At 35.1% G+C, this 13,583-nt stretch overlaps 1 non-coding gene across 1 annotated transcript; it reads right to left on the bottom strand.

Annotated features, from left to right (window-relative positions):
* Positions 1-10,055: 10,055 nt before the first annotated feature.
* On the bottom strand, positions 10,056-10,162 carry LOC131152447 (small nucleolar RNA R71). Its single transcript, XR_009135948.1, has one exon. It is a non-coding gene; the product is annotated as a small nucleolar RNA R71 (small nucleolar RNA).
* Positions 10,163-13,583: the final 3,421 nt, after the last annotated feature.

A 13,583-nucleotide genomic window follows, 5' to 3' on the forward strand; every position in this document is an offset into this window, starting at 1 on the left:
ATTTTGAAAGATCAACATCCACATCAAATTAGGTAAACTTTGAAAAAACATTAAATTTTTGATTTAATTTTGAAATTCAAAATTTTAAAAGAAGCTTCCCGTTGAGATCTAAAATTTGCTCCACGTGACAGTCGTCTTCCATGACATGGCAGTCATCTATCATAGTTAAAATTTAAACCCAGAATACTTTTATTAAACCTTTTAACTTGCCAGTCATCTGTCCATAGACAGACAGTCATCTGTCAGGTGCACTGCTTATCAAAAACGCTCTTTTTATTTTGAACACTTTCCTTCCTTTAAGACCTTTGTTACTTTAATTTCAAAAACATGTTTTAAGCTCTTTAAAACAAAGTGTTTCTTAGTTTCTTTTGTTTTTATAAGAGCTTTACATATCTAAATGACATTTGGTTTTGAAGTACTTACAACAGTTCTTCTAACTATGGTCTTCTTAAATCCTTCAGCCTCCTTCAACCTTTTGAGGTTCACTTTTGACTTTGGGTTTGCTTGCCCTTAAGCTTCTTCATTTGTCATTCATTTCCTTCAATATTCTGAGGAGCTTTCACTAGATTAACATTGAGCTTCAACTTATCAACCTTGAGAGTTCTTTTACCTAAAACACATCACTTAACATCATATGTTAAAGCATCCTTCATTTTGTTATCATCAAAACAGGATTGAAAAGTCCAGTTAAGTCAACACACATATACATCCCAAAAAGGACCATAAATACCCTAGGGCTATACCCCTAAAAATCCATCCTGGTTTCAACCCAAATACTTACCCTTCAGTCAGGGTAGCACTATCAGCCTCCTCTATCACGAAGCTCAGTTAGCTCATCTATCTAGGTTTCCTATAATATTTGTAATTTTGTGGGTGAGACACTTCTCAGTAAAGGAGACAAACTAATATCAGTGTGTGGCAACATGAGTGTTATCATGTTATACAAATATAATGTACATGATAAACTGTATCTGATAAGTAAATAAAATATGTGCATAGTTTAACTGCATTTGAAAAGTCAGGTAAAACTATTCTATATAAATCTGAATATATCATAAATCAACATAACATATTGTATCATACTAAATTTTTGTATACGTGTAAATCATATGCTATATGTGTATATTACTGAAATATATCCTGGATGGATAACTGTATATTATTAATTAACCCCACATGATTCAAGTTATGAGGCCCATGGGTTGGACTTAACTCTAGTTGGCCTACCAGGCTAAGTCAAACATGACATAACTACGCACGATTGGCCACCCAACCTGTTTTGCACATCCTACTCTCTATAAGACTTCTAGGGTCGGCACACAGTGGGTATCCTACTCTTCGCAACACTTTGGGACTAATTGGCCTCTGACCCAACAATTTCTAAATAGTGTGGTTGCACTGTCGACTAACACCAACCTGGTCCACCCATCCTACTCTCTACAACACTTCTCAGGTCAGCACAGAGGGGTTACACTATCTGATCTGGCTCACTAGCTATGGTACCGTGCTCATAACAAACCTAGTCCATCAGGGATTCTAATATCATATAGTACATTTCATACAATATATAACTGAAACATATCTCGTTTCATATTTCAGCATAAAATCTGTCATATTATAATTTCTAAATAAATTATTTTATATATATAAATATGTTCACGACATCTGAGAGGTTGAATAATCATGGCATCTAGGCCGATTGAATAATCACAACATTTGAGTCGGCTGAATAATCATGGCATTTGGCCGACTGAATAATTACGACACCTGCGCCAACTGAATATCATAATATACTGAAAATATAATTTTTGCACTGTTTATAGTTTTTCTAAAAATTGTCGTCAAATCATGCTTGTTTTGTGAATTTATAAAATATTTTAACATATCATTATTTATAGTAAAATTTACACTCATGCCACACACAAGTGAGTATTACTCTGTAATATATTATCTAGCCTGGGAAAACATATTTTGCTAACAAAATAATATTAAATATGTTTTCAAGGTTTCCTCAGTTCAAAATCAGTATTCCCAAAACTATACTAATTCATATATATATATATATATATATACCTTTCTAAATCAAATACTATATATTCAATGATTAATTTACTGAAAATACCTGACTTAAGCTATCCTCTTACATGTTTCTTGAGAAGCTTGTTAAAAAACCCTAAACCACGTCCCCGGCATTCAAAACTCCAAACCCTGAAATCGTATTATCCCCATTTCAATCAACTCAACCCAAGTATATTTATCATCTAACACATTTCCTAGTTCTACACATTGCAAATCACCATTTAAACCCTAAAATAACTCACTTATCCTGATTTTGGGGTGGTACCCAAGGACTCCAAATCAATAATCCGCTCGGATCAACTTATAGAGAATCACCTTTAGATCATCGTGGCAGTTCTTGATCATTGAAACGGGCTAAAACGAAGCCGAAATCAAAGAGAGAAGGCGTTAGGGCCGAACCCTAGAGAGAGAGAGAGAGTGAAGAGAAAACAAATTTGCTATCTAAAATTTGATTTTAGCATATATATACTGCTGGCCATGTCTCCTCGTCGACGAGACACGTGTACTCGTCGACGAGTCATAAAAAGGTGTTTGTTGATGAAGATAATGGGTTTGTCAATGAATCCTCAATAGTATGAAATTCTTACTCTCGATATCTTCTCGTCAACGAGCGAACGAGTCCCTGTTGATGCCCCCTTTTAAAATTTCTTTCATTTCTTTTTCCTTTCCCTTTATCATTTTCATTGTTATTATTTTTCCAGGTCTCTACACTAACTTTGCTTCTAAGTGGGGAAAAAGCTCCTAGGGATGTGTTTTTGGGCACCGTCAGACTCGACATGCCTACTTTGATGTGACGGATGTGTCAAGATTGACGCGGTTCAGTTTGGACCTAATATGCCCAAATTGGAAACCTAGGTGCTTAAAATAAACTGTTGGCCATGTATCCTCATTGTGGTGAATCCAGAAAATGTAGTTCACACAGCTAAAAGTAGGAGGATGTGTGGACGAGTGTCCCCTAGAAAATGGGGTTACACTAACATGAGCCATTATGATCTTTTTGCAGAAAAAATATTAAGTCTAAGCAACTAGGCTCTAATACCAATTGTTGACTTTAGTGTAATCCCAAGAAGGGTGGTGAATTGGATATTTAAAAATTTTCTTCATAGGTCAACTAACCAGTAGCAGTATTTCACAAACCTAGAGTCAATCTAGAGCATGTATGAAATAAACAGATAGATGCAACTGCAATTAATTTGCTCTAGATAAATTTAAACGAGCAAGTACAATGTAGTGGAGTAGATAAAGTAAAGATGACACTAGATGTGTTATCGACGTTTGGAAAATGTGTCTACGTTCCCGCCTCTAGCCTGCAAGCTCGAGGATTTCACTAAAGCTCACTTGCGGGTTTAGCGATACCGAATACAACACCATTTCCTTACTGGGCAGAGGAAATCAAGGTTAGATTAATAGGGCTAACTCTAACCTTTACAACCAATCTTTGTCAGCTAGATCAATACCCCCTCAGGCCACGCCTAAAATACAAGTGATAATGAAAAATATATTTTCGTGTACAATATACGTGCTTCTCCAATAAGCATATATGTACCAATACAATCAACACAATTAATTACACTTCAGTATGATAGGAGTTTTAAGCTCAATGAAGTTTGTGTGGCAACTCTCAAGTGTATACAACAATAGCAATTAATATGTGAGAGTGTTGTGAAGGAATCTTTGAGTCAATATATATATATCAATCACAAGAATAATCTCAAAGATCTTAAGAACATAAGCAAATATCTCTAAAATATTTTTTTTAGTATCAAGTATAAGAGATATTTGGATTTCTAGTTTGTCAAAAATATTTTGCTAAAAGAACAAGACAAGCTCTTGAATCTTGCAACAAGAATGCAAGACTCACAAGCTCAAGAAAGTCTTCCCAAAAGAAATTTATGAATTAAATCACAAGGAAAAACTTTTAGCATACTCTCAAAAAAATCAATACCAAAAAAGAATATGTAATGAGAGTGTAAGCTTCAAAACTCAATATATATAAATCCTCAAGAAAAATAAGGTCTATCGATCTACAAATGAAATGTATTTGCAAATAAGAAAGATAAACTTAAAGCACTCTTACTAAAATGATTGTGCAACAAGAATGAGTAAGAGTATATCAATATAAGCTTGTATGGATAAGTGTATGAAGAAATGATTCAAAGAATTTCAGAGGATTTTTCTAATCAAGATTTTCTAATTGAATACTAATTACTCCAATTGAATAGGTATATATAGTTTTTCAACAAATTATAAGTGTAGGGGATATAGGAGTATTTTTAGAAAACGTTTAATGAAGGTTAATTACTAAAATTAACCTCGGTTTATCTCGGTAAAAAATATATCAACCCGAGAGTTTTCAATTAACCAAGGACAAGGTTCAGTCAACCACTTTTATAAGTTCAGTTAACTAGGGCAAATTTGAACTATAGATTTGGTCGACCATATCAGGGCGATTCTGAACCCTTCAAGGGTCAGTCGACTAGGCCTCTTTGAAAATGATTATTTTTCCCTAAAACATGTTGAACCTTGTGTGAATAAGTTATGGCAATATAAGTTGAAGGGTTGTGGAACCTAGCAGTCAATCTATGGTCTTTTTGAGCTTATTCATCCCATCATGCATGCAATGCATATATTACAAATCATAATTATTACAGATCAAAAATTGAATTACAATTACATAAAAGACAATTTGTCTTCATCCCTTTTTTCTCTTCAGGTGCCAATCATGTGATATAATCCTTGTGTTCCTTATGGCATCCTTGCATCCTTACCAACTGTACATGCTAAGAATTGGCCTTGTTCATAAGCTCAGTGCACAGGTAAGAAATAACATGATTTGTCATTATCAAAATGGGATCGGACTCATAGAGTCAACATTCTCCCCTTTTTTAACGATGACAAATACAATGAGCAAAAATGGGTAAGTTTGAAAAGACTCCCCCCTGAGAATATTTATTGAAATAAAATTTAACGTTTATAGCTCAAGCATATTCATAATAGAAGACATCTTAGATAAAATTGCATTCAAGATTTTTACATTTTAGCTCAAATACAAATACCCAATTTTGCATACTTCTCCCCCTTTTGGTATCAGCAAAAGGATTAAAGCCTTTAAAAAAATAGTTTTGGGAAGAATTTAATGAAATTTCGGCAACATGCTGTTTGAAAGTAAAGCATTTCCCATAAAAGAATGTGCATCAAAGAACCTAATTTATTTGAGTAGGCAATATTCAATATGACATATCGATCAAATCAAGTATGCATACTATCCAGTATAGTCCAAGGCAATCCATGCAATAAAGATAGTATATCTAATATCCATAAAAAAATAAAAACATGCAATTCATTATGGAAAACAAATACCTTTCTCACAAAAAGAATGTGAAAACTCTATGTTTTTAGAGCCGTAGTATTTTAAGTTAAGCTGTTCCTCCTCAGTTTATGCACTCAATTATCTCTAGACATCTTCTCTACTATGCATTAGACCTAATTCACGTCTAATTTGTATAAATCTATCCTCTTGAAGAGGTTTTGTGAAAATGTCAGCCCATTGTTCATTAGTGCACATGAATTCAAGTGCCATATCCCCCTTTTGCACATGGTTACGAATGAAATGATGTCTAATTTCTATGTGTTTGGTTTGTGAATGTGAGATGGGATTCTTTGAGATATTAAATGCACTAGTATTATCACATTTTGTTGGAACCATGTCATAGTACAATCCAAAATCCATAAGTTGTTGCTTCATATAAAGCGTTTGAGCACAACAACTTCCAGTTGCAATATATTCAACTTCGGTTATGGATAATGCAACTAAGTTCTATTTCTTGGAGAACCAAGAAACCAGAGATTGTCCTAAAAAGTGACAAGTGCCACTAGTACTCTTTCTATCTACTTTACTACCAGCAAAGTCAGCATCTGTGTAACTGACAATCTCAAATGAGGTATGCTTAGGATACCATAATCCTAGTTCAACTATTCCAACAAGGTACCTAAGAATTCTCTTAACAGCTAATAAATGTGATTCTTTGAATGCAACCTGAAATAGAATATCAGGCACACATGCACACACTAAACATAATATCAGGCCTACTAGAATTTAAGTACAACAAGCTACCAATCATGCCATGGTAGAGCTTGACATCTATTGGTATATTGTGCTCTTCTTTGTCTAGTTTTGTGGAAGAGCTAATAGGTGTTCCTAGAATTTTACCATCTTCCATACTAAATTTCTTAAGCAAGTCTCTAACATATTTTTATTGGCAAACAAATGTCCCATGTTTAGCTTGTTTGATCTGGTGATTACGCACCATAGTTGCGTAATTGTGCATTTAAATTCATGCATTCAAGATCATAATTTTAATTAAAATGCTTGATTTTGTCTAATATTTTAATTATCGAGCTCACCCAATAATTTTAAGATAAATTAGCCTACTTTTTTTGAAAATATGCAAACACTCATATTTTATTATTGCAGGATAATTTTTGGAAGTCGAACCATGCAAGCAAAGAGAGACCATTTTCGACACTATTTAGTAATCAGTCCGTAACTCTCTCATTTGACCTCCAATTCAAATGATTCAAGATGATGTAGAAGGCTAAGAGAACCAAATGATTCAAGATAGATGTTATTAATTATCGTTTTGGATGTAAGCAGTTTGGGAAATTGAAGTTCATCATTCTCTTCTCTCCTCAATCTAGGTTTCAATAATTTTTAGTTCTTGTGTGAAAGCACTCAACTCATGACATATAATGCGTTTGATTCAGTGGCTAAGACTTAAGGGATCTGAACTAATCATGCTTTTATTATCCTTTCTCGTGTTTGAATTGGATTGTCCATTGAGTAGAGGCTAATTATTAACAAGACGAAAGAACCTTCTAACAATAGACATTAATAAACATTCACATCTTGAACTCGCCCCACTCTCCTCCTCAGTTGAGATCTGTCTCTCTTTAGAAACCCTTAAGTTTAGCTTTGTTGTTCGGTATTTGGAGCAATGCGAAGTCTTTGACTGGCTTTCAAATCAAATCTAAATGCACAATGAACCAGAGAGGCTTAGCCTCGGTCAACCTCAACCTTGGTCTTGGGTCCTAAACTTAGGAGCCTTAATTGGTGGAGAAGATTCTAGTTCTAAGAATGTGGGTTATTACTCGATGGGAATTAGGGTGTGTCAGAACGCAGGAGAGCTTTGGGCAAATATGCCCTAGGTAGCTAACACTGGCCACCTACAGGAGGGGAGGGAGGAGACTGGCTAGCCCTACCCCCTGTGTATAATTGGATAGGCTAACTTTGTTTTTCTTATCCAATCCTGCACTATAGTGAGTGCAAAGAAAAGGAATAGCTGAATTCTTCTCTCTGAATTTCTCATTGTGTATATATATACAAGAGAAAGGAATATAAAGTAGAATAAACTTATTATATGTTTTCTGTGTACAGCAGAAAAAGAAACAACAGAATACAAAAGCGAATTACAGTTTACAAAGTTTGTGAAAAGGTCTCTTTGTGTGCTGATGGGTTAGCTTACTTACTCGTCTTCTGCGTCAAACATGAAGTAAAAATTCATGTCTAGCTTAGCCACCAAAACCAAACACACCCTAAACGTCTTAAACTATTTTTAAAGACCATATCTTTGTAGGTCTTGAGGAAAATCACCAAAATATTAGTGTGTAACAACTTTCGTGCTTTATGTTTTAAGAAATACTAGCTGCATCAAGGTCAAAATCAGACGTGAAGTTACCATACATTTTTTTCATGCACTATTTCAGCATTAATTCGTAATTTGGGCGTAACTTTCTCAGCTGAACTCCGATCAAGATAATTCAAATTGCTGTGGAAAGCCAAAGAAATTATATACAGTTTTATTGTTTTGATATTTGAGAGTTATGGGCTGTAGAAGGATTGAAATCGGACTTGAAAGTGGATGGTAGACAGTGTGCTTTTGAAAATAAAAATTAAAAAAAATATATATATATATATATATATATATATATATATATATATATATATATACATATATATATATAAAAGATGAGGTGACCCGGCCATGCAGCCAGGTCCTTTTAGCAGCACATTGGGTGAGGAAAGAAAGAAAGGCAAAGAAAGGAAAGAAAGAAAGAAAAGAAAGGAAAGTGGGGGGAGCAAAGTCAAACATGGTAGGCTTTTTAAGGAGGCCACAGTAGGTTTTCTAATAGGGGGCATGCACTGGGGGCGTGGAGGCACAAAGGAAAGGGGAGGAAAATAGGATTTTGGAGGAATTTTTTGGGAGGAGACTGTGAAAAGAAGGAGGTTGTCGTGCTGACGAAAAAGAAAAAAAAAGAATTCTTTTGAAAGGGGGAACACACGGATTGGAAGAGAAAAAAAAAGGCCATCTTTTTGGGATTTTTCTTGGAGTATCTGAGAGTCGGTGCTGGAAGACACACACACACACGGCTAGTGAAGGAGAGTTGGTAGCACGCAGAAATTTAAAATCTTTTCAGAATCGAAAGGCGGCGAACAATAGTGGTGTTGGGAGTGTTCGTGGCGCGCGACGACGGTGTTGTGGGTGTTGATTTTTCTTCTACTCTCCAAATAAAATAAAGCATGGTGAAATCTTATATGTTGGATTTAATTTTCCGAATGAACTAATTTTTTGTATTTTAGGAAAACGATGTAGCCTAGTTTTAAACAATGCTTGCTCTTTGATGCTAATCTAAAATAGTTTTCCATAATATTTGTTTGAGTTATTCTATACTTAATGCTTTTAATTAACTGATCATTAATTAGATGATGTTAGTCTTTTAATTTGCTACCAAAATGGGGGATTATAGGATAGATCTTGGATAATTCAACGTAGGTAAATATAGACATCGAAAGACTTGTATGAACATACGTAGCATTAAAAATCAAGGGTCTTACTACGTTCTTGTGTTATTAATTTGCTTATGTTAAATAATACACAAGAATAGGTTCTGATTGACTATCGAAAGAGGTTTTTGGAAAAAAAATTGGAGATTTGCTAACAAATAGAGAAAACGAAAATCTAATTAGCTAGATGAGTAAAACATAGTGAGAAACTAGGTGAAATTGGTTTCCTAAAAGTTTTCACCCTCATTAATTTGATATGTGGCAGCCAGTTTTATTTTCTCTTGAATAGTTTATTTAAAGTAGCCTTATCTTAATTTCGCAGTCTAAAATTATTAATCTTTCTAAATAAAATCAGGGTTACTATAATTTCGGCACTTGGTAAAATTAAGACATCAATCCCTAAGGACGATACCATACACATCATTATATTATAAAACTACAATACTGTGCACTTGCAGTTTTGCACCGATAAAGTTTTTGGTGCCGTTGTCGGGGATTGAGTTTTTCTTATTTTTGCCAATATCGATACAAAGTAAGCTTGGTTTTAATTTAGAATTTTATATATATATATATATATTTATTTATTGCTTTTTTATTTATTTTTTATTTTTTATTTACCTTCCTTATTTCAGTTGTGTTTTTTATGTTGGATGCGCGCATGCTAGAACATGTGCCATTATTCTTTTTTATTTGGAGATTGAAAGAACACTCAAAGCACTAAGGAAAAAAAGGGTATTAGTCATGGAGAATGGACAAGATAACGTGCAGCCACGCACCTTGAAGGATTATGTACGGCCAGTTGTGAATGACAACTATTCGAGTATCAAACACCAGCCCATTAATGCCAACAATTTCGAGCTCAAACCTGCATTAATCAGCATGGTGTAGCAAACCCAATTTAATGGATCACAACTTGATGATCCCAATATCCATATGACGATGTTTCTAAAAATTTGTGACACTATGAAGATCAATGGTGTTACTGAAGACACCATTAGACTGAGATTGTTCCCTTTTTTTTTTTAGAGACAAAGCAAGAGGTTGGCTATAGTCTCTACAACGTAGGAGTATCACTACTTGGTAGGAAATGGCAGAAAAATTTCTGGCTAAATTCTTTCCACCTGCAAAAATAGCTCAACTCAGGAGTGAGATTGGTTAATTCAATCAACCTAATTTTGAATCACTTTATGATGCATGGGAAAGGTATAAGGATTTGATTCGACGCTGCCCACAACAAGGATTGTCGGATTGGTTGCAAATTCAGATGTTCTATATTGGGTTGAATAGGCAAATGTGGACTTTAGTTGATGCTGCATCTAGGGGAACTTTGATGTCAAAGACACCTGAGGGTGCTACTACTCTTTTGGAAGAAATGGCTACAAATAACTATTAATGGCCAACTGAAAGAACTATGACTAAGAAAGTTCCTGGAGTTCATGAATTGGAGTTGTTTGTTGAACTTTCAGCTCAAGTCGCTTCTCTATCCCATCAAATTTTAGCTTTGACAACCCAGAGGATACCACAAGGTGTAGAATATGTGGCAGCTACAAGTAGGATAGATCCGAGCAATGAAGCGAGTCATGAACAGGTTCAATACATCAACAATCAAAACTACAACTATAAGGGTATTCCAGTGCCACAATATTACCATTCAGGGTTACGAAATCATGAGATTTTGTCTTATGGAAATACAAGGAATGTGCTGCAACCTCCTCTAAGACTTGATAGTCAACAAAGTGAGAAGAATATGTCACTTGAGAATGCCTTTAAAAATACTAATTCACGGTTGGACAACATCAAAACTCATTGCAACAATATGGGAGTCACTACAAAGAATCTTGAAATGCAAATTCGGCAACTGGCCATGACCATCAATACCCAACAGAGAGGAAGTTTTCCTAGCAACACAGAAGTGAACCCTAAGGAACAATGCAAGGCCATCACTCTTAGGAGTGGAAGAGAAATTAAGAAATCACCATAAAAGGAAACCATGTCCACCCCTACAGCTAAAAATAATGGCAAAGGCAAGAATAAAGTGCAAGAAGACTGTGGATGACATGCCAAGAGAGACAGACATGCCTTAAGCAATTTCATTTCATGACAATCCTCCTATTCTCTCTATTCCACTTCCTTATCCTCAACGTTTTCAAAAGCAAAAATTAGATAAGAAATTTTCTAAATTTTTGGATATTTTTAAGAAAAATCACATAAATATTTCTCTTGCAGATGCCTTCGAACAAATGCCAAACTATGTCAAATTCCTGAACGACATCGTTTCAAAGAAAAGAAGGTTGGAGGAGTTCGAAATAGTGAAGCTTACCGAGGAGTGCAGTGCTATTCTTTAAAAGAAATTGCCTCAAAAATTAAAAGATCCAAGGAGTTTTATTTTGCCTTGCACTATTGGAAATTCATTTTTTGATAAAGTTTTATGTGATTTTGGTGCTAGCATTAATCTTATGCCACTTTCTGTTTGCAGGAAATTAGGACTTGGAGAGATGAAACAAACAACCATTTCTTTGCAACTAGCAGACTAATCCATCAAGTATCCATATGGAATCATAGAAGACATATTGGTAAAAGTGGACAGATTCATTTTTTTCTGTTGATTATGTGGTATTAGATATGGAGGAAGACCAAGAAGTTCCACTAATTCTTGGTCGACGATTCTTGGCCACTCGAAGGGCTTTAATTGATGTTCAAAAGGGTAAGTTACATTGAGAGTGGACAAATGAGAGGTTATGTTCAACATCTACCAACACATGAGATTCACAGAAGATCCAAGCACTTGCTTTTGGATAGATGTCATTCAGCAAGGTTTAAAAAACGCCTTTCAAAAATATGTACCAACTGATCACCTAGAACGTTCCTTGCAACAGATTACAACACAGCAGCATATGGGGAGGCTAGAATCTATGAAAGCAAAGACTGATTTTGTACTCTCTAAAGAAAAGATGCAGCAACCCATATCTCCAGAGTTAAAGCAATTCCCTAGCATCTTCGCTATGCGTTCTTAGGTAATGCGTATGAAAATGCAAAAATCTATAGAGAGCAAACGAAAAAGTGGTAGGACAAACAGATTCTTAGGCATGAGTTTGTTCCAGAACAACAGGTTCTACTCTTCAACTCAAGATTAAAACTCTTCTCGGGTAAGTTGAGGTCAAGATGGACAGGTTCTTATACTATTGACAAAGTTTTCCCTTTTGGAGCAATAGACTTGAAGGAAAAGACAGGGAATTGATTCAGAGTTAATGGTCAGAGACTAAAGCACTACTATGGAGAAAAAATGGAGAGGAACTGTGCATTTATTCCTCTTGGAGATCCTGGTTGATGAAGATTGAAACGTCTAGTTAGAGACGTTAAAACAAGTGCTTATGGGAGGCAACCCAAAGAGTTTGTCTTTTGTTTATTTCTTTTATCTTTATTACTTTGTTTATTTATCTATTCACTTTTGAATAATTTATATTTTTTATGTAGGTTTATTTGGTACAAGTACAGAGCTGAAAATTTAATTCCTCGATGGATTCACCAAGAAGCCAGGAAAGTTTCTTTCTTTTCTTTGATCTTTCTCATCTTTGAATAACATTAAAAAAAAAAAAAAGTGAATATGGAGGATTAGGTCATGAGTGACACTACTTATGCCCTTCACATACTTGCATATAACCTAGGAGTACGCACTTTGGTCATTTATGCGTAGTTTCTCTCTATATGGCTAAACTAGGAATTGTAACTCATTGACGGTTGATTGGTAGTTCAATTGTGTTAATATGGCTATATAAATTGTTGTATCTACAAGGTATCTCTTGAGGCTAAAAAAAAATACAATACACGTTCACGTGAATTGTAGCACTGAGGGTTCCTTGTGAACAATGAGAGAGCGCCCGTGGTGACTTTAACACCTTGTGAGGTATTGTTGAGCCATTTATCATTCTTTTGAGTTTTTGACGTCAACTTAGAATTCATGAAACTCAACTTTCCCTATTTTTTTGCTGGATATTCTTTGTGCACTAGTCTTCGTTTTTGAATTGCTAGCCTAAGGGTGATATCTAGTGGGGAGATAGAAACTTAGGTCTCGTAGCTTACTCAAGATGTGAAGGCTAAGTCAACCCTAGAAATAAACTTATTTTATGGACTCATGTTTGAGCTTAATGCACATGGGTGGTATGAAAACAATAAAAGAAGTGTTATAATTGTCCTAACTGGCCATGAAAAGAAAAAAATTGAAAAATGAGCAGAAGAAAGGAAAAGAGAAATAGAAATACCCCAGAAGAGGTGAAAGATTAATACCTGCTCTACACAACTACAATAAAAGTCAGGGACATGACACATGTTCTCCACATATGAAGACTCTTCACTCGCCTAATGCCTCAGATGTATTCACGCCTAGTTTGTAAATAAGTTGATCTAGGGTGGCCTTGGTTGGATATGGCAAGTAGGTGAGAAGATGCTTGGGTGAAGGACCCAACACCTCCTAAATAGGCTGGATCCTTTTCAGACTAGTCCACTCCGTGCATTTAGCGTTTGTTCCTTGCAATATGTGGGATGTTTGATCATGACATTCATCATTACATACGATGAGTGAAACCATCCTTTTTGAGTGTTTTTAGGGTATACCAGTTAGGCCAAGTCAAAGTGATAGTTCTTTAGGTGTCCATGGATATCTTGG

This window comes from Malania oleifera, chromosome 3 (genome assembly GCF_029873635.1).
Source record: "Malania oleifera isolate guangnan ecotype guangnan chromosome 3, ASM2987363v1, whole genome shotgun sequence".
Lineage (NCBI taxonomy): Eukaryota > Viridiplantae > Streptophyta > Magnoliopsida > Santalales > Ximeniaceae > Malania > Malania oleifera.